A 20506-nucleotide genomic window follows, 5' to 3' on the forward strand; every position below is an offset into this window, starting at 1 on the left:
TCTTTGGCGTCTTTCGCTGCGTGTGGTGCCGCCTTCTGCCAGTTTTCTTCTAGCTGGGCAGCGTCCATATGGACCAATGCACAGTATGGTGCGGTGCGGTGCGCCGTTGCGAACATGCAATACACCCATTTTAAGATTGTGGCTAGTAGATCATATCCAACCAATCTGATTTGCCGGTCGCCATTTCCTGCTTACATCGCGCGATTACGAGATAACCAGCAAATTTTTGGAAGGAGAGACAGGCGGCATGCCTCGTGCGTCACCTGTAATTATGCCCGACGCTGAATAAGGACAATGATATCGCGCGACGCTGACGCGTTCCATATGCCTCGCAGCAAACTGTTTTCCGCCCAGGTCACGTGAGCCTCCGTGCTCGCTGTCCTGTCTATTCACGCACACGCGTAAAAAGCAGGCGAAAGCTTTCAAGGCTGGTGAGTTCGCAAATGCCATTGAAGTCGCTCAAATCAGTCTGACAGTGAAAGAAGTCTTCTGCCTCGCGGCTAGTTGGTCGAGATTAATCTCAAAAGTCTACAGAACACGACAGAGAACAAAATGAACGAAAGACGACAGGCTATAGGTCATTATTACCTGTCGTTTTCCATCGTGTTTCGACCCCATTGCGCCTCACAAGCCCCCTGAAGACAACACTGTCTCAAGGTCGTCACAGTTAAGCTAGGGTGGCTGGCTAGCCACCCTACAGTAAGCCATGCAGAGCGGCGGCCGGCCCGGTGTCCGCGCAACAACGCGGCGGAGGCCAGCGTCGCGGTCGCCGCGGACACGGGCGGGCCGACGAGAAGCGGTGCAACTGCGGTGCGGCGTAGCTTGCGCGAAGCTGCTGCTGCTGCTGCTACTCAAGTGCGCACCTAAAGATGCGCGTAGTGCGCTGCTGCTGCGTGAAGTGTCGCCGCATAGAGATCGGCAACGCAGAAATTACAGACGGGTCAAAGTCAAACAAACAAGAGAGCAGCGAAGGAGAATAATCATTCCAACAACGTTCTGGCGCGGCGAACCTTTGCAGCTAGCGCTCTTCAGCTGCAACTGAAGGCCAACGTTATGAGCGCATAGGCGCTGCCCCACCCATCCATTTCTCCATCTGAGAACACTGACAAATTAATCTCGCCTTGTGTGTACTGCAGGTTCAGACAAAAACGAAAGGCAGAACCTGTACCATACTCACCGCGGCGAACTTCAAGCCCTACGCAAGCTTCAACGCACGGAGGGAGAAGTGAAACACGGCAACCGACAACCGTTACCTGCAACGATGGCTGTTGCTGGGGGTTTGGCGAAGGTCAGACCAAGTTTTCGAGATGTCTTTAGCCGAATATTTCAGCTGCAACTACAAGTTTCGCAGGAATGCAGACATTCACGAAAATCACATTCACCTTTTAACCGCGCTCACGAAGGTTTGAGCCTTTGCTTAAGGGGGTATGAGCCATTCACCGTCTTACGCAAAGGACATTTAATAACAGAAGTGATACGCGCATGCATGTGCGTGCCTATACCGCCACGATGACCACAGTCCAGGGCAATAAATATGTTCGTACCTTTGTTCAGAATCCTGTGACACCTCTGTGTGCTGTGCTAAACAGCTGCGCTGGTCATCCACCTTCACACAGTGGAATCAATCATGAATTTTTGCTTTTCACGAGCAGCCGGACTCCTTGCTAGCACTTGCACCGGCGCTCCCCCACTACAACGATGCCGGCCAGACTATGCCGCTGTCTTCTCAACAGGCGCTTCCAACAGGTGTGACGCCGCACGATGATCCGGCGTTGGCAAAGACGCAAACACCGGTGACGCGGCCGACATCGATCCCATGCTTTCTGTTAGCAGCAAGGCTCTGCCCATTCCTTTCGCCGCTCGGCGTAAACATGCGGTCGGCTCTCGAAAAAAAAAAAGGCAAACACGCACGCGCAAGCTACAAATAATGGCCAAACACGCCAAGGAACAAGACAGAAAATGATGAGCGAATGAATGGCTCCCGAAGCTCCAAAATCATGGGGCATTTACCGTTGTTTTCATTTTCATCGCACTTCGCGTGACTGCTAGGAGGCATCATGTAGACATTCAACGCACGCTTGCGAACTCAAAAGTGACCGAGGAAATGGTTCGGCCGTCATAAAAGCGTGGAACAAAACGGTCATTGAATCCCAGCTTCAATAAAGCAAGAGGGAAATAGCGATAGGCCTAACAGTAACAGCTAAGAACCTTGAAGTCCGTGCCAAAAGTTCCCGACATCCCAGCGTTGCCTCCCCATTCCACCTGCACATTCAAAAGCGCTACGTCTTTCATATTCAGCCCGTTTAGCTATACTTGACAAGAGCAAATTCTAAAGGTTGTAGTGCACCGGAGTTACCACGAAAATTAAAAGCAGTCTTACAGCTTAAGACAGGCCACTCTATACAATGCTGTCTAGCTTTTATAAAGCTAAGAATCTTTTCCAACTATTCTTAATCGGGCTTTCAAAGCATTTAGTCAGAACGTTACTGAACCGCTTCAGATCGCTGACATCACCTCAAGCATTCGATTCACACATTCCGCCAAACCAGCCTTGTTGCAAAAGCATGTCTCACAGCCGTTAACATGCCCGATGACTACACAGAAATAAACAAATTCTTTCGTGTTCATTATGAGCCTTTAGCTCTTGAGCCTCGCAGAGAGATTGCATTTCATAGCATGCTTTTTTAAATTATTAGTGTAACTTACATCAGTACTTGTCTGGTTTGTTTGGCGGACTAAAAAGCACAAAGCCCATGAAAGCGATTTTGGGCGCGACAGCGACTAGAGGCGAAGCGAGCCGTCGCGCGACCAGCAGATCACTCGTTGTCGGCGCTCGGTCTTGAAAATCTAGAATTCATCGCCCGGAAGTGCTATGAGCGACTCGTGAATAGCGCGAAGGCCAGAAAAGGATGTACATACATCAGTGATATTACCTGTTACCGCACGAAACGAGCAAACGACCGAATTTTCGATGCGTGTAAGGGTAAAAAGCCTACTGCAAGACGTTCAGAAATACTTTATGCTGCTCTGTACAGCAAAAATCATTCGAGCATTACGTCAGGCCAGTTTCAGCGCGTATTTGCTGCCCTCATACCGGCAACACCGGGGAGACGTCGCTCATCAAAGTCGTCGCTCGCGCGGCGACCAGCAAAAGCGACAGCCATCTCCATCGCGTCGCTGGTCGCCGTCGCGCGTAAGATCGCTAAAATCCGTGTCATCTCCCAGCACTCGGCATTCCTTGTGGTCTGGCGTTGTCACTACTGTATACACGCATGCTCTAGCTTTCACGGGGCCGGTATAATATGCAAGGATTACTTTCGTTCGATTCTTATCCACCGTTCACAGTCGGCCGATCGTGGTGATAACGTGGCCGCGGAGCCACTTTGACCACTGACGATGCACGAAAAAGAACGGCATTATCATAGAATCGTCTCGGCTTTGTGGGTCCCTAGAAAGAACTTAGCGTTTATTTCCTCTTTAACTCGTCATGGGTTATTTCGACTCGCGAAGGTGCTCGTTCACACGCCGCGTCAAAAACCTATCGTACGTCGTCGTGACAACGATAACAAAATAAACGAAATATTGAAAGCACTGCGTTGATCCAGGGAAAACCCCACCGAGGTCTTTGTCAGCCCAAGTAACCTTGTTTTGGGTGGTTTTTAAATTGCTCCATGTGGTGCTCAACAATGTTTACTATTTATTTTTATCCATTTGCGGTAAGGTAATTATTGAGGCCAGTCCAACCAGCTGAATTAACTCGCTTTCTTGGGCGCCGGGTCCCAAGATCACTTTTTATACCGGCCGAACCAGGGAAGTAACGATCCGAAATATGCCATCAGTCAATAGAACGCAAGATACTTTCTTATTGTGATGTTTTTTTCGTGTGATACGTTCGGCCACCAGCCAAACGTATTACACATTAGTCGGAATGCTACGGTACGATAACACCACCGAAATTTGAGCACTGAAATCACGAAAAAAAAAAACAGTTTGTTTTCATTCGCTTCCGCTCTCTCTCCCCACCCTTTTTATTTTCTTCAGTACAGCTAAACTGCAACATGCGCGGCCCACATTAATTTTCGTAGCTAGGAAAACACAGAACGAAGTTAACACTACGTAGAAATGCGCGAAACAGCAGCGCTGAGCTAGTGTAGATGGCGACAGATGTCTTACTAAAGAAATGCGGTCGACAAAACGGAGTCGGAACCAGGCTTTAGAGATCGCTCAGTAGCGTGTGGAAATTTTAATTTCATAAGATTTTGTGCCATAACAAGCATTCTCTACGTCACAAACAATGACAGATAACAGTACAATAGCTGGGAGGTGAGCAAATCAGCCATTAAGACGTTCTGCGCGCGCGAGAACATTTCCTGTTTGTAGGCGTGTCTTCACCGAGCGCCGCTGAGCCTTCCCCAGCCTGGGATCAGCGCCGCTCCCACCCGTAAAAAACTCCGTTAGTGGCGCGGATAACATTGAAACTTCTATTATGTTTACCCACAAGGGCAGGTCGGCTAAGTGCTGAAACACCTGGCAAAATATGCATATTTGCCCCTAGTAAACGTTATGTTACGGATCGAGACCGCACAATCAACTAGCCGTGTAGCCTTTTACGGATTGTTCTGCGGACCGCTATGCTGAACGACCTGCATAGCACATAAGCACTCCGCACGGAATATGAAGCAGTAGGAGAGGCGCGCACTCACGAATATCACGGAGACTCCTTGGGTGCTTTATCAACTGAATATAGCGGCGACGGTTGAACACCTTCCTTGATCCGCAACGATTACCGGAGACAATTTCACTTCAGCCTACCCGTAACCTAGGCTTGCTTCCACGCTTGCTTGTTCCGGAGAAAAGACGTTCAGCAAAAATAAACACATAAATACGTAATCCAACGAGTTGGTAGCGCCATCTTTATTTAGTTTTGGTTTTGGTTCTGTCATGGTGCGTCATGACCAGTCATGACTAAACAATCTTTCAATGTTTGTACATTTACAGCTTGTGGTCGACCACTTTCGTTATCGTATAGGTCAATAGTTCTTAGATATTAATATACTACATTAACACTGTACTGCCTACTATGCTGCCTACAGCTACGTGTCACCATACCATGCCGTGCGCAAGCGTAAAAGCCCGAACTTAGGTCATTGCGCACACACAAATTGTGTTTACTTATGTGATTATGTCACCAAGGGCATCATCATTAAAGCTGCCAATCACGAGCAGAAGGAAGAAATTAAGGATAATTGTTTGGAAAATGCGCCCGCTGAGTGATGAGACAGCTCCTTGGATGAGAACGCCCGCCTATATAAAGGAAGCATCGTACTCTTGACTTAACACTTTGACTTCACTGTACCTCTGACTACTAAACGTTCATTTTGCATTATATTTCACCTAATGTTGCATCATCATGGAAGAGATGGTGTCCAAATCTAGTGCCTATAGGGTGGCGTCCTTTAGACTTAAAATGCGGATCTTTAAGGCTATGCTTCTCCAGGCTAAATGCGCCGGATAAGATTGCGGTAGCCAGAAACACGTAATAGACATTGAATTTAGGTGCTGTCCAAATTCACGCCTTGTAGAGTGACGCGCTCTGGAGTTTAAGCGCACATCTTAAAAGGTATGTTTTTGCTAGTTGAATGCGGCGAAGGCGATTTTACGAGGCAAAAACACGTCGGGTTTTGGGCACCACTTACTCGCTCCACATCTACCTGGCTTGGATTTTAGCCAGCCTTGCTTATAAGCCAACAAAAGCAGCAGTCAAAGCCAAGGGTTCATTTTTTTTAAGAAAGTGTCTGCGTTCACCCGGTGAACGCAGCGCAAGCGTTAGGTTCACCCAAACGTCACGTCCGGGACGCCACATCCGGGTTTTGTTTTTTCACGTCCGTGATGTCACATTCGGCCTTTTTGGCGGCATAATATGGCATATGGCAGGCTCGGAGTGCACGAAGCGGTGGATCGCTTATTTTTCGGGCTTTTGCTTCTCGTAAGTATACTTCGTCTTTGCGTTTGATGTGCATCTACTACGCGTAGCTAATCTTTCGACTGCATGATGCCATATATAGGTGTTCTGTGATGATACTTTATAGCCAGGTTCCTCACGAGCTTTTGTGATGCATTGCAGGGACCGCCACACCGGCCAGCCAGTGCTACAGTGTCCTAATGCAGAGAACGTATATTACACGGAACTGCGCTCCTTCAGAGTTATTTAGAGTCTTTGTCAGAAGCACGTAACAGTAACATTACTTGGTTACGGTGCTGCTACATGGCAGAATATTTGAATGGCAGATGTCCCGAGTGCGGCATGTAAGTACGTACGTACGCGCGCTTGTTTAGCCTAAATAAGAGTTTCTATTGTTCCCCAATGGAAATGCACATTCCTGATGCACGGTTCAGATCTGCCGGCTGAGGGCGGTAGTGAATAAAGTCACCAAATTGCGGCCTCGTTGTGGTCTCGCATTGCGGCCTCATTGCACGGTCGGGAAAAATTGCTTTAGAACCAAAATTTCGCTGCGCTGTCAGTAGCCATTCACTGATAAGCTTTCTCCGCAGCGTAATGCTCAGTGCAGGTGTGATGGGGGTTGTGTGTGCGGTCGGTATGTGACCGATATTCCTGAACGCAGTGTCATTCAGCGATGTGCACAGCTGTGGCTGATTGTAGAATGTGGGCTGTGACAGGAGTGATGGGGACCATGCTCCTGCCTCGGCCAAGGTTGCAGCGATTTCAGAGCTGCAGGGAGCGCCCAGGAAGAACCTAATCTCGGCCCTATGCTGCAGCTCCAGCTTCTTGAGACGGGCACGTGGTAGTGCCACGAGTGGGAGGACGTACCGCAGGCGTGAGGTGGCTACTGCATGGTACAGCCGCAGAGCCCACCTAGTGGTGCAGCTCTGTCCTCGGGCAGCAAGCTGGGAGACTGCCTTGTGGACCCGGAGGACCTGGACATGCAGGGTCTTGACAGCAGGCAGCCAGGTCAGCCGGTGATGAACGTGTAGCCCCGGGTACGTCACTGCCAGGCTTCAAGGTCGCCTTCCAGTTGCAGCTGTGCAGCGGGCGGTTGCTCTTGGGTGGAGCAGCATGGCCTCGGTCTTCCTTGCCGAGATGGCAAGGCCAATGCAGCTCAGGTAAGCAGCGGCGGTATCGAGGGCTCTTTGCAGAGCCGAGCGCGCACTGCTGTGGCTGTGTGGTGGATTTCGCACACATAGGGCGATGTGGTCCGCATCGATGGAGGTATTCACGTGGTTGTGGGGGTCAGTCTGCAGGACAGCAGGCAGTCGGGCCAGGTTGAACAGGAAAGGGCTCACCACTGATCCTTGTGGGACGCCCTCTACCAAATAGGTCCAGGGCCTGCTGAACGACTGGATAGGGCAGGCCGTCAAAGGCCCCCTTCATGCCGATAAGCACCAGGAGCACGGCGTCACCGCAGGCCTTGGCCTCTTCCAGCGTGGAGACCACGTCCACGATGGAGTCCGCACTGCATCAGCTCCGCCGGAAGCCTATCTGCTCATCGGCCAGAAAGCAATGGCCTCCATCAGCTTGCAAGCAGCAGAGGTGAGTGAGACTGGCCGATAGGAGCTCACGTTTTTCAGCCGGCCTTCAGGATGGGGGCCACGTAGGCTGTGCGCCATGACTCTGGCACCTGCCCTGACTGCCAGATGTTTAAGCAGTCAAGCAGGTGCAGCTGCTCGCTGGCGGCCAGGTTGCGAAGCATTTGGGTTCCTGGTGCACTGGGCTCCTGGTGCACTGCGATGCTTGGAGCTCGTGCAGCGTCAGCGGGTCCTGGTAGATAGCCATAACCTGGCTCGATGGCCGCCCTGGGTGGTGAGAGAGAAGGGAAGACGGAAAGGCAGGGAGGTTAACCAGGCTGAGTCCAGTTTGCTACCCTACACGTGGGGAGGGGAATGGGCAGTGAAAGAGGAAGAGAGAGAACTTAAGTGTAGGATGTCTATAGTCGGGCACTCAAGTCTGTTGCCCTCAGGCAGCGAAAAAGCGCTCGGACTGCTTTCTGGGCCAATGAACTGTGAGGCCAGGCTCCCAAGACTGGATGACAGGCCATTTACAGAAGCGAAGACCCTGTGTGGTGGTTGTGCAGGCAGCTAGGCAGGCTGACGGAAGGCTGCCCTACCTTCAGGATGGCTGCAGTGCGTGGTACAGCCAGCGCAAACTGGTTGGCGAGGAGCTCCGCAAGGGCCTCTTCGCTGATGCTCAGCGTGATGGCCACGGCGAGGACAGGTTGTAGGCTTCCTCTCCTGCTGGTGAGGGATTTGAGCAGTCTCCAAGCCAGGGGTCCCCTGGACCTGCCCTCGATGGCAGAGCAGAGGCTCCTCCTGCGCCGGGCTTGGCGTCTGCAGCGGGCATCTGCACGTCTGTACTCGGTCCAATGCTCTGCCTTGCCCGTCCGGATTGCTCCACGCTCCATACGGCGCCTGGAGGCACGAATGTTGAGCAGGTGGAGGTCCGGAGCGGGGGTATCTGGTTGGGTAGAGCACTGAACGGTGGCAGCCTGAGCACAATCCACGATGGCGCTCAGGAAGTCACGGCCATCGTCCAACTTGCTGCAGTGCTTCCGGAACAGGGACCAGTCTGTGACGTAAGTTCTTGACCTAGGCCTTCTCCCAGACCTGGGGCTGATCACAATAGGGAAGTGGTCAGACCCCCATTTGTCCGAAGTTGTGGCCCAGGAGTAGGAGCACTGCTCAGTGTTAAGGGAGAGGTCAATAGACAGTTTTAGTTTAGCGTACGCAACTATAGCGTACGCTATACGCTATAAAATAGCGTACGCTAAGCAGCGCACGTTTTCTACAATTTTAGTTGGCCGACGATATCTTCAGATCTCTGAGGCCGTATACCGTCGTTGCGGCTATTTCGCGCCTGTAGCGATAGGTGCCGCTGACATCTAGAACGTTTCTTTGGTTAGGCTTCGACTCGTTCGAAACGAGAAGCGATCTCGAAAACACCACGAAGTTATCCATAATACTCTGTCGTCGAAGCGGCCTGAGACAGCGAAAGCCGTTTACACAGTTATTTGCTACGAACGAAGTGCATTTTACAAAAGCAACGCCAAATTCAATTCGAAGCGGGCAGCCGGGATCGCCGCCATGTTTCCCGCAAACTCCGCAAGCCCCGCAAAAACGCTAACGCTAACTCGTTTGCGTTGCGTACGCCCGCTATACCCGCTATTTCGTTTAGCGGTCAGCGCATGCGCAGTGACGACCCGCTATTTTTTAGCGTACGCTATACTAAAACTGTCTAATGGCCGTGCGAGCTCTGCGGTAGACGTAGGTGGGCTCCCTGGTGTTCCAAGGTCAGCAGGCCAGCTCATCTGATGGCATCTGTGAGGCCTTTGCCTCAGCGGGTGCAGCTGCGGCTTCCCCAATCCGTGTGGTGTGCGTTGAAGTCACTGCACAGGACTGCATGCCCACCAAGGCGAACAGCCAGCTGGATGAGGCTGGAGGGATCCCACGGCTTTCCTGGACGGATGCAGATGCTCTCCACAGCCGTGTCCTGGCTGCCAAGGCGTACCACAACAGCGCATGACTCCAAGGGGCCACCGGCGATGTCAGCAACAGGTAGAACAGCACGCGCCAGGGTGCTGCGGACATAGATTGCCGTGCGTGGCTTTCCTGGCTTATGGACTCCATCTAGGCAGGGTGCCGCAGTGCAACTGCGTGTGGCACAGGTGGTGGCACCCGAGTAGTCGGGAAGCCGTAGGTTCTCGACCACGGCATATGTCTCCAGCAGTGCGAGTACCGTATAGTGCGGAATATAGGTTGAGGTTTTTTCCCAAAAATATTACTAAAAGTTCACCCCTTGACTTACATACCGGCCCTTGGCACAGCATGAATAGTCGTCTGGCAGCATGTAGGAGCGCAGACCTTTCGGCATCCACATTGTTATCGCCCCCTTGGTGACCGACGCGGCCCAACTCGCGGGCGCTGCGCGGTTCTTTATTCTGACGAAGTTCTTTATTCTATGGCGCAGTGCACCAGGAGCTCAAAGACAGGGTGGCGGATTTTGTCCGCGAGCATCGTGCCAGATCTTTGCCAGTCACAGCAGAACTCATCTGCATCAAAGCTATTGAGATCGCCCGAGAATCCGGACTGCCCAAGGAACAATTCAAGGGCTCCATTTATTGGGTTCGTCGCTTCATGCAACGCAAGGGATTCGCACTTCGACAGCGCAAATCAATCTGGCAGAAGCAGCCAGAGGCATACGTGGACAAGTTGGTCGAATTCCAGCGCTATGTTATCCGTCTCCGGCAGCAGCATGGCTACATGTTGGTACAGATCGGCAACGCTGATGAAATGCCGGTGTGGTTCGACATGCCGTCGCTCACCACAGTGTGCGAACGCGGCACAAAAGAAGTCGAGCTTCTTTCTACGGGGAACGAGCATTCACGGTGATGCTCGCGTGTACTGCAGATGGCAGAAAGCTGCCCCCATACATAATATTCAAGAGGAAGACGCTGCCAAAAGAGGCTTTCCCACGGGATGTCGTTCGCGTGAATGAAAAGGGCTATATGGACGAGGCCCTCATGCTCAATTGGATTAAGACCGTCTGGAATCTGCAACCAGGGGCACTCTTGCGGTGTCCGAGCATGCTCGTCTTGGATGCCTTTCGCGGGCACTTGACCGCAGGATTGAAGCTGGCACTCCGCGACGGGAGGACAGAACTCGCCGTCATTCCGGGAGGCATGACGTCAACACTTCAGCCACTGGACGTCATGCTCAACAAGCCTGTTAAAGACCGTGTCCGTGAACAATATAATCAGTGGATGGCCGGCGACAACCTGATGAACCCAACCGGCCAGCTGCGCAGGCCGCCTCTCGTCACTGTGGCCACATGGGTGTCGCAGGTTGTGCTCGCTGCCCGACGATACGGTGGTGTGGGCATTCAAGAAGTGTTGCATAAGCAAGAAGTGTTGCAAAATTTTTTGCATAAGCCAGGAACGCACACAGGAGTCCAAAGAACTTTGTCACCAGGAGAAAAAGTTACAGCACAGTGGGTCGAGTCGTAACGAAACTTGCGAGCGTCCTGGGAGACGTCGGTGTTAAGCGGGGCGAGGCGTCTGCACTCTGCGAGGCGAGACACAAACTGTTCCAAGAAAGGAACTGAAGGGGGTACAGGAGTCGAAAGGAATGATACATCAAGAATGAAACTTGGTGAACAGCCATAGATGAAGAAAAAATGTTAAAACGTTGCGTAGCCATGTTATAGGCAAATGTCATGAACGAAAGGATTGCATCCCCGTTCGTGTGGCCAGGGTAGATGTACAGTCGCATGCAATATGACTTGCAACACTCTTGTTCGTTGTTGAAGGGGCTCCACGGCTGCGCAGCAGCTCTGACATTCGAAATAGCAGTTTAATAGACACCACTAATTGAAGCTGTGTTTCGGTCTGGAACTTACCACGTGTCTGCACAGCCGTACAGCCTTGGAACCCCTTCGACCACGGGCACCGGTGTTGCAATTCATATTGCACGTGACTGTACATCGCAATCATCAAGCTGTTGGTCTGCGGATGGTAACTGGAAGTCGTCTTGCGAATTGTGTTAGAGGCGCACAGAACTTCGGTAAGGATAGAAGAGAGGAAGACTGCTGCGGTCACTGAGGAGAACGCGCGGAGCGCTGCGGTGTAAGATAATGTTCTGTAGAAAGAAATCGGCGACTTCAGCAGCAGTCCAGGATGGTAGAGATGCTGTCTCCGCATAGCGTGTTGGATGGTCTATGGCCGTTGCAATCCAACGATTTCCATGTGAGGTCATGGGAAGAGGACCGTACAAGTCTATTCCAGCTACTTCAAAAGGCGAAGTGGGACAAGGCAGAGGTTGTAAAGAGCCAGAAGGAGCTGTTGGGTTTGCTTTGACAATGAACGCAGGGTGCAACATACTTCGCAACGGCTGAAGATGGGCCAGGCCAGGAGCAGCAACTTCATATTCTGTTGTAAGTCTTGTGGTAGCCTAGAGGACCAGTCGTCGCATGATCGTGAAAGGCTTCAAGCACCTCACATTGCAGAGAACATGGTATGACCGGGACCCATTTGTTGCCATCGATGTGATAAATGTTGCGATGTAAAACCCCATTGTGCAGCTTGAATTGATTAAGTTGTCGACGAAGTCAGGCGTTTGGAGGTGACGAAGAATCTTCCATGCGTTGGAGAATAGTTCAGCAGTATGGGTCGATGCGTTAGTGGGACACAAGGACAGATGGGCTGTTGTGTCTTAGCCATTCGAGGGCTACAATGGGTAAAGCCGATGAAGAGGACTCAGGACGTACACAATCGCGGAGAGGTTATGGTGAATCGTCATGATTCGGCAGAGGGTAGCAAGAGAGAGCATTGGTGTCTTGATGCTTCTTTGCAGCCCTGTAGGTGACATTGAAATCGTACTCCTGTAGGTGAAGCACACAGCAACCCAGGTGACCTGATAAATTCTTTAGCGATGAAAGCCAGCACAGTGTGTTATGGTCGGTAACAACTGTGAAATGGCGGCCATGAAGACATGGGTGAAATTTTAGCACGGCCCAACAGCAAAGCACTCCTGCTTGGTTATGGTGTAGTAATTTTCTGCACTGGTTAGTGCACGACTAGCCTAAGCAATTACTCGTTCGCGGAATGTGTTGTCGCATTGTAGTAGAATGGCACCGAGACTGACTGCTAGCGTCAGTGTGAAAGATGGTGGGCGCGGTTGGATCAAAGTGGCGCAGTACTGGGTCTGACGTCAGGGCATGTTGCAAAAGCAGGAAAGCATGTTCACATTCGTCGGACGAAACAAAGGGTGCATTACTGGGGAGGAGTTGATGGAGCGGAGACGTAAGTGTAGTGAAGTTGCATATGAAGTGCCGGAAGAAGCAAGTCCAAGAAAACTGTGCATGTCTTTTTGACGCAGTGGACACAAAATTCGAGGATGGCAGTAAGCTTCTCGGGGTCCGGACGAATACCTTCTTTGCAGACTATGTGCCCCAGAACTTTGATGGCCTTGCTGGCCAAACTGCATTTTTGTGTGTGTGTGTGTGTGTGTGTGTGTGTGTGCGCGCGCGCACGCACGCGCGTGTGCGTGTGTTGAGCTGCAAACCAGCATTTGCAAGACAGGCAAGGACTTCATCAAGATGTTGCAAATGTTGTGAGAACATGGTTGAAAACACAATGTCGTCGAGATAGCACAGACAGGTTTTCCATTTCAAGCCACACAAGACTTATCGATCATGCGTTCGAATGTGGCAGGCACATTGCAGAGTCCAAAAGGCATCGCACTGAACTCGTAGAGCCCATCAGGGGTAGCAAATGTCGTTTTTGCTTTGTCGGATTTGGACATCGGTATTTGCCAGTAGCCTGGTCTAAAGTCAAGGCTAGAAAAATACTCAGCACCGTGGAGTGAATCTAGTGCATCATCCATCCGTGACACGGGGTGAACATCTTTGCGCACGATTTTGTTCAGCGCACGGTAACAGACGCAAGAACACACTGAGCTGTCTTCGTGACAATTGCAACGACATGAGTGTCAACAGCTCAAGTGACAGTTGATCCACGAGACAACAGTTGGGGTTCGATTTGGTTTATTGCAGTAAGCAATGCAGACCCCTCAGAGAAGCGAATAAGGCCAGGGGTAATCAGAATTGCTCGAGATAGGGTATGGTCATAGGGTAGAATGAATACGCCGCCATCCACAATGTTACAGGAGTTGACACCTATAATCTTTTCTCTAGGTGGCCAAAGAACGTAATCGGAAGAGGTGACGAGACGAATGCATTCTTCGTGGTTAGGAAGAGAATTGCCAGTGGCATCATCCAGTTGTGTGAGGCGCTGACGACAAGAGATAGAAGCAAACGCCAAAGATAAGAAGTCCCACCCCAAGATGAGTTCATGGGTCACTCACGAAATACCGCAAAAACAATGTGGTGAAGAATTTAGTCTATGGACACACGAACAGGACACGGTGCGATTGGACGAATAATAACCTTGGCCGCTGCACAAAGAGAAAGGCCGGAGTAAGGCAATTCTTGTGTTTTATAGAGTCCCAAACAGTCACATGGCAATAATCGCCAAGCGTCTTGTAACATGGAGCCACCTCAGAAATGCGCCAAACAAAGATGATGGATGCAGCCAGTCTTGCCAGATAACTACATTTTGACTATTCTGTATTGTTTGCATTTTTTGTGTAAAAGGAATTGTCGCAGAGTTTTATCTTCAGTGGCCTTCAGTTGACGTCATCTGCTACAACTAGCACATAAGTTAACTCCATAGCACCACTAGGATGGAGACATTGTGTCGTGGGGTGCTTCCTTAAAAGTGGACAAGAAGATTCTAAAGGAAAAGTGTGAGATGGTCACAGTAATAACCAAGGCATTTGGCATGGGAATGACCCAGCTATGAAAGTATTATCAGATGTGGACAAGCATATAATACTAAATGGCGCCTTGCACGAGTCCCAAGTGTCAAATGTAATGAGTATTGTGCATTGAAAGGGCCAAAAATGTTTTGTACATGCAAGGGAACACTATGGGCATTTGATAACAGTTGCTTAGATGTACTACATTAACAGGAACCAAACGAACTCCCTTAGACATAAGCGTGCAGCAAATTCAAGGACTACATGAAGCTTCAAAGAAGTAACTGCATTTCATGTAGGATAGGTGTGAATGACCTTTGTGCACGAGATCAGTGACAAAAACACTAAATGAATGCAGTACAGTGTCTGTATCATATCTTGTGCAGACCAAACTAGCCTGGAGTTTCAGCGTTCCTTGTCAGTTCATTTAAATAGGCACTACATTGTTCAAAGTGCAATATTGTTCTACAAAACATAATATGCAAGATGTAGCATGCTAACCCTCGTGGCTCAACAACTACTGAACCGAAACCTCAATGAGCAGTGAAGCTTCCTTGTAATTTTCATCGTAACCATACTTTCGCTCTTGAAAGTGAACCTCTTTAGTGAATTTGCTTGTGTATTAATTTTTCTTTAGGCAAGTATTTTTTATACATGTTAATGTCTCAATCCTGCTTTTTCTTTCCGGGGCTAAAACAAAATGCCCCTTATTTCAATTTGATCTTTTGACATAGGAAGCCATCATCTGGTGCTGTGTACAGCAAGCACATGCTTCGGGCAAGGAGGGAGCCAGCACCATATCTACATCAGCAAGAACCTCGGTGCTCAAAATAAACATTTTCTGTGCAAATACCTGTCTTTTTATACTTCCAGCATGAATTAATAAGTTTCTTTTGCCTTCACATGCAGGAAGGTTTATAGGAATAAATAGTGACTGTTGAATGCCCAGGAAAAGCCTTGAAGCCATTCTACTTGTACAGTGATAAAGTACATGTGTACTTGAACTTGATAGTACAGAAACGAAAGGCAAAGTAACAGGCAAAATGCTCGGGGCAGCAGTCGTATAAATGGTAGATGAAGACAGCTAATTGTGCTGTCCAGTTTCATTCAGTTTGACCAAATGTTGCAAGAATTGCCTTCAATATGAATCATTCAGTTTAGCCAGCTAAAGTCGAACTCGTACAAACTTTGGAATGTCTGCTGGGAATTTTAGCATAAATGGTATGTGTGCATCCTTCAGCAGCACCACAAGCCCAGTAAGGTTTTTGCGTTACTGTCCCCCCTCCCTTGGGGTTATTGCAGTGTCTACTTCAAGTGCTTGAGGGTATAATGCAAAATGACTCCATTCTCCAATGAGAAGGCTATATAAATATGCAGGACAAGAGCTTGTAGGCCTGGTTATAAGCATGAATTAGATATGTATAGACCAAAGGCAATATGAATACAATATGTTAAATTGCATCCATATGTGGGAACTGCCCACATCAAAGGAAAGAAAGTGCAATACTTGCAACCTACCAACATAAACATCAGTCTAGGGAAGGATTCTGTAAGAATCCACTAAGTGTACTGTTTCAGCACACATTGATTAGGTAGAGCTATAAGCTGGTAGAGCAAGTGGCAATCATCACCATGGGCTCTCGTGCTCTATTCATTCAGCGTGTACTGGAATGGACAGTCCACTTAGTCAACACTTACAGACTAGCCGCCTAGGGCTGTGGAAGCACGCAGTATATTAAGCTTAAGTCTGGAGTGCTACCTTCTGCTTATGTGGCAAGTCCTCCTGTTTACCTGTTCCTTTCAACTGAGAGCTGAGCACTGCCTAGGTTAAGTCAGAAAAAGCAACCAGCGTCCATAGAATTCAAACTATTACTATTTGCCCTATATAAGGGGACAGTGAAGCCTAAAATGACACTTGACTTGGGCCATATTTTTCGCGATATGCCCGAGAATATTGGGATTTCCCATCAATTTTACCCTTCCTACATCACATAGTGAACAACCTGAAAACTTAACACTGTTGCGCAGAGTGATGAAGGGTCAGGATTTGAGCGAGAAAACAACACATGACACCTGAGCACAAACTATGAACTGGTTTATTTTTCTGCAAGTGAAGCGTACATAAAGCCTACACGCATGCACAGGAGTCCTCTTCCCGGTCTACCTACACCCTCTATTGTCAGTGGTTATGCTAATCTCTTTATTGCTGAGTGAAATAGACGGCGGGCTGACACATGAGCCCTGTGGGTCCACGTTGAGGTTGTATGCTTCCACGACTTGCCTTTTCCTTTGGTTCCTATTTTTCAGCAGAATCATTGCCTTGTGATAATCACCAGTTGATAGTTTGTGCTCAGGCGTCTATTGTTTTCTCGCTCAAGTCCTGTCCCTTCGTCACTCCGCACAACAGTGTTAAGTATGTTGAACCAACTAGCACACTGCACAATTTTCCTGATCTTGAAAACAATTGTAAACTAAAGTCCGTGAGAAACAAAGTGTTCTGTCATGACATACAGATTTATGCATGATCACTTTGCTATATAAAAATACAATTTTAGCCAATGTTAACGAAGAGCTTCACTTCTGGAGTTCACTTAAATAATGTCTGTGATGCATTGTGACAGTACGAGGTCCTGGAGATCCTACTGTGGAGATATGTCAACATTGAGCCTATTCCTGTTTAATGTATGGATAGATGCCTTCACGAAGAGTTGGAGAAACTGCACAATACAATGTTTTATATCACATGTAATAATTATGCTGTGATAAAGTGTACACGCTGAGCTTAATGTTTTAGAAAAGCTCAAGAAAAGGCTCCAGAATAGGTATGATGGATAGGCAACCTTTTATTTGGCTCTCTTCATAGTGAAATCTAGACGCATCACCTCAGCCACACTTAGTAAAATCTGTGGGCTCGTACTGCCCATGCCTTTACTGCACAAGTTGCCTTGGTGCTCCAAGTCTTGACAGGTAACACTTAAGCACACTCTCATGCACGTGTTTGTTCCAAAGCTACAGCTGCTAATTAAAGTAACTCCCACATGCGATTCTGTAACTCTAGATGCAAAAACGCATGCAGTACTACGAGTTTGGCATGGAGTCCACATGACATGTGCACAACTTCAAATTTCGTATAGGCAACAGATAACTGGTAACCTGTTAGAGTAACAAAATGGATGCCAAGGAAAATTCACCCAAAGCCTTAGGCAGGAAAATGAGGTGTTGTGATGAGATAAATAGCAATCACATTTGATCGACTGACTAAAAGCTGGCAGGGGTATTGCATTTGACATGATTGAAATGAGCTGCAGCATGGCATGGTAACTGTGGCAGCCTTTACAATGCCGCGCTCTCTGAATTACACTTATGTGCATCCATATGCTGCAGCGACCAACTGTTTTTATTCAAGAAAGCCAGGTTTGTGGTTCAGCACACATCATACGCTGGCAAACTCACTGATGAGTCAACTCCCTGAGATCATCCCATGAGTCTGAGTGAGCCCAGCTGAGCAGTATTTTGGCGAGTTTGAGCCCGAGTGAGCTCGGCTGAGTAGTATATTCTTATGAGTTCAAGTGAGCAGCTAATTATAATTTTGGCGAGTCTAAATAGCGAGTTCCGATTATTTTTCCAACATATATATGGTCCGTGTACTTTCGAAATTCAGCTACGACACTTGCGCATAGGTTGGAAATTAAGCTTCTCGCCAAGTGACTACTGCATATAATGATCATAGAGCTAGCGAAGAACGATACGCCTTAATGATGCAGCGTGCCGCGCGGGATCCATGTGTGCAGCGTGCCAGTGGATGGGTGCGTGTTTGGAAAATTAGGGGGTTTCGACCCATCCACAGATAATTTACATAATACCTTTCTCCATAGTGTATTATTGCAATAGCAATTTTTGGACACCCTAAGCGAATTTTCGCCATCGCCCTGATGTTTGGTTTAAAGTCCAAGTGTGACAAAAATTATAGTGCTCCGTTGCATCCCACATGCTGGGGTTAATTGCGAATGAAAGGGTGCGATTGTGAGCCGAGAAGGATGGCAGCTTTATGCGCGCTGTCCACGTCCCGCGATCAAGTGCGCGCTAGGGTCAGAGAGCGCGCGACGTCTCTTGCCTGGCCGTGCCCGTGCATATGGCTGTCCGCGCGCAGCAGAGTGCATATATATACACGGCCCGCGCGTGCCACATTTTTTAAAAGTAATTTGCGGCCGGTGTAAAGGCGGCAAGCCGACGTGGCTGCTGGTTTCACGAGTGTCAATTGGAAGTAGCGATATCTAAGTTTCGGGCGAAACATAGAGAACAGTGACTTCCTTAGAGGGGCCAAAATTTTGGGGCGCATGAGCGGCACGTATAGTAGAATGCAGTGTTCCATTGTAAAAAAAAAAAATTGATGTAACAAAATAGAGTGCTGAGTGTTACGTCTTTGTTACATCAAGGTTCAACAAAAATTAAGCGCTGGAAATCAGCGCTGGACGCACATGCAACTCCTTACTCCACACTGAAAACATTTGAGAAAACATTTTTTTTAAATACTTTGTACATTTGTATAAATACCTGCGGATATTCCTCTGGTTTAGCCTAATTATGTGATGCCTACTTAACTTACTGACGCAGCATACGTATCATTGCGAAATTTATAATTTTTTGCTTTTAGAAAAAGCATCGAGTTATTGAATTTTGCGAACAGAAAAAAAATTGCAACTTCCAATATAGCGCGCTTCCTAGGCTATTAAATAGCTACAATGTTCAAGGCACGTACTGTTTCCATGAGTGGTTTACTCATGCAGTAAGATGTACTGCTCCTACACCTTGTAATAAAAAGCATATGCATCGACACATAGCAGCTGATATTCTTGCTTATTTTCTCATCACAGAGGTAGATGGGGCACATGAACCAATATGCTCACACAAATCAACGTGACCAACTACTGCGGAGACATGGCAACGAATTCTTTGTTTACCTTGTACACCACAAGTGCGAGGTTTGCGCATTAATTTGACTTCATGAAACCCTATTTATACTACAGGCTTTACGGCAATGCTTGCATGCAGTGCGGTGAAGCGCTCGACGAAACTGCACATATTATATGATTTGTTTGATATTAACTCGAGATGCAAACGTTTGTGCAGGCAGGCAAGCAATGTTTCCATTCACGCAGCGCACCAAAATAGCGAGGTATATGCATTGATCTGGTTTCATGACATCGTACTTTTGCCACTAGCTTTACGGCAGTGCTTGTGTATAGTGCTGCGAAGCACGACGGAACTGCACGTTATTATACGGTGTGCTTGAAATCCACTCGAGATGCAAACGTTTGTGCAGGCAGGAAACGAATGATTTAATTCACGTAGCACAACACGAGAGCGCGCTCTATGCAGTCCTTTGATTGAATAAAACTCTATTTCTGCCACAGGCTTCACAGCAATGCTTGTGTAGAGGGCTGTGAAGCTCGACGCAGCTGTAACAACATCCCACAGTACACCCGATTTTTACCGAGTTTGTTTTAAAGGGCCCCTCACAGGCTACATAACAAATTTTGGTTATACACTGAAAGTTGTTACGTGCCCTCTAAGAAGTGTTCTACCGCAAGCATTTTTCAAATTGGTTCATTAACAGCAGATAGAGAATGATTGAAGTGCCGCGAACGCATGATTTCAGGAGGCGAGCGTCGCCGCCTATATAAACACTCTCTCGACATTCCCCGTTTCGCCTGTGTAAGCAAATTTCCTTCACTGCGTTCTCCCATACCGGAGCCGAGGGGTCGCGGCGGGTATACCCTGCCGTCTTCTTTTTTTCACCGTCACCGGCACACTTCCGGTGACGGTGTCGCGCGAGCTGTTGCGCTTGTCTCGTTTCCTGTAGCGGACGATAGTGCGCGCTCTACACGAGAACACGTGATTAGCGGTATAAGTCAGTGCCCCAGCACTGAGGCAAACGCGAGAGGATAAAAGAGCATTCATGATCGCAATGCTGGAACACATGTAGACAATGACGTATAGTTTCGTTCTCTGCGCGCGTGCAAACGTCGGGAAAAGGAGACGAAACGGAAATTCATCTCTCTTGCTACAGTGCGAAGTAAAACAAAAGCACCCAGACATTCGGGTTGTATTTTTCATTATTTCTCTAAACTTTAATTAGTTCACTGCAGCAACAGATTCAACAAATAACTGATGCTGCCTT

General features: G+C 48.6%; 1 protein-coding gene and 1 long non-coding RNA gene across 6 annotated transcripts in view; one reads left to right on the forward strand and one right to left on the reverse strand.

Annotated features, from left to right (window-relative positions):
• LOC139049503 (CKLF-like MARVEL transmembrane domain-containing protein 8) overlaps positions 1-20506 on the reverse strand; it is a 180983-nt gene that overhangs the window by 75036 nt on the left and 85441 nt on the right. Inside the window, exon 1 of one of the 4 annotated variants that reach the window (XM_070525037.1) lies at positions 4704-4864. The exons of 2 other annotated variants lie outside the window; for them this stretch is intronic. The gene's annotated coding sequence lies outside the window, so the exon portion shown is untranslated. Of the gene's footprint in view, positions 1-4703; positions 4865-20506 lie in introns of those variants that run through there. One more of the 4 variants, XM_070525029.1, reaches the window with a different exon arrangement.
• LOC139049523 (uncharacterized) lies at positions 5878-15173 on the forward strand. Of its 2 annotated transcripts, none has more exons than XR_011508371.1 (4): positions 5878-6306; positions 6778-7122; positions 7254-7549; positions 8091-15053. It is a non-coding gene; the product is annotated as an uncharacterized lncRNA (long non-coding RNA). The 2 variants fall into 2 exon arrangements; XR_011508369.1 differs by lacking the exon at positions 8091-15053 and adding an exon at positions 15060-15173 and having other exon boundaries at positions 5879-6306.

The sequence above is a fragment of the Dermacentor albipictus genome, chromosome 1 (genome assembly GCF_038994185.2).
Source record: "Dermacentor albipictus isolate Rhodes 1998 colony chromosome 1, USDA_Dalb.pri_finalv2, whole genome shotgun sequence".
NCBI lineage: Eukaryota > Metazoa > Arthropoda > Arachnida > Ixodida > Ixodidae > Dermacentor > Dermacentor albipictus.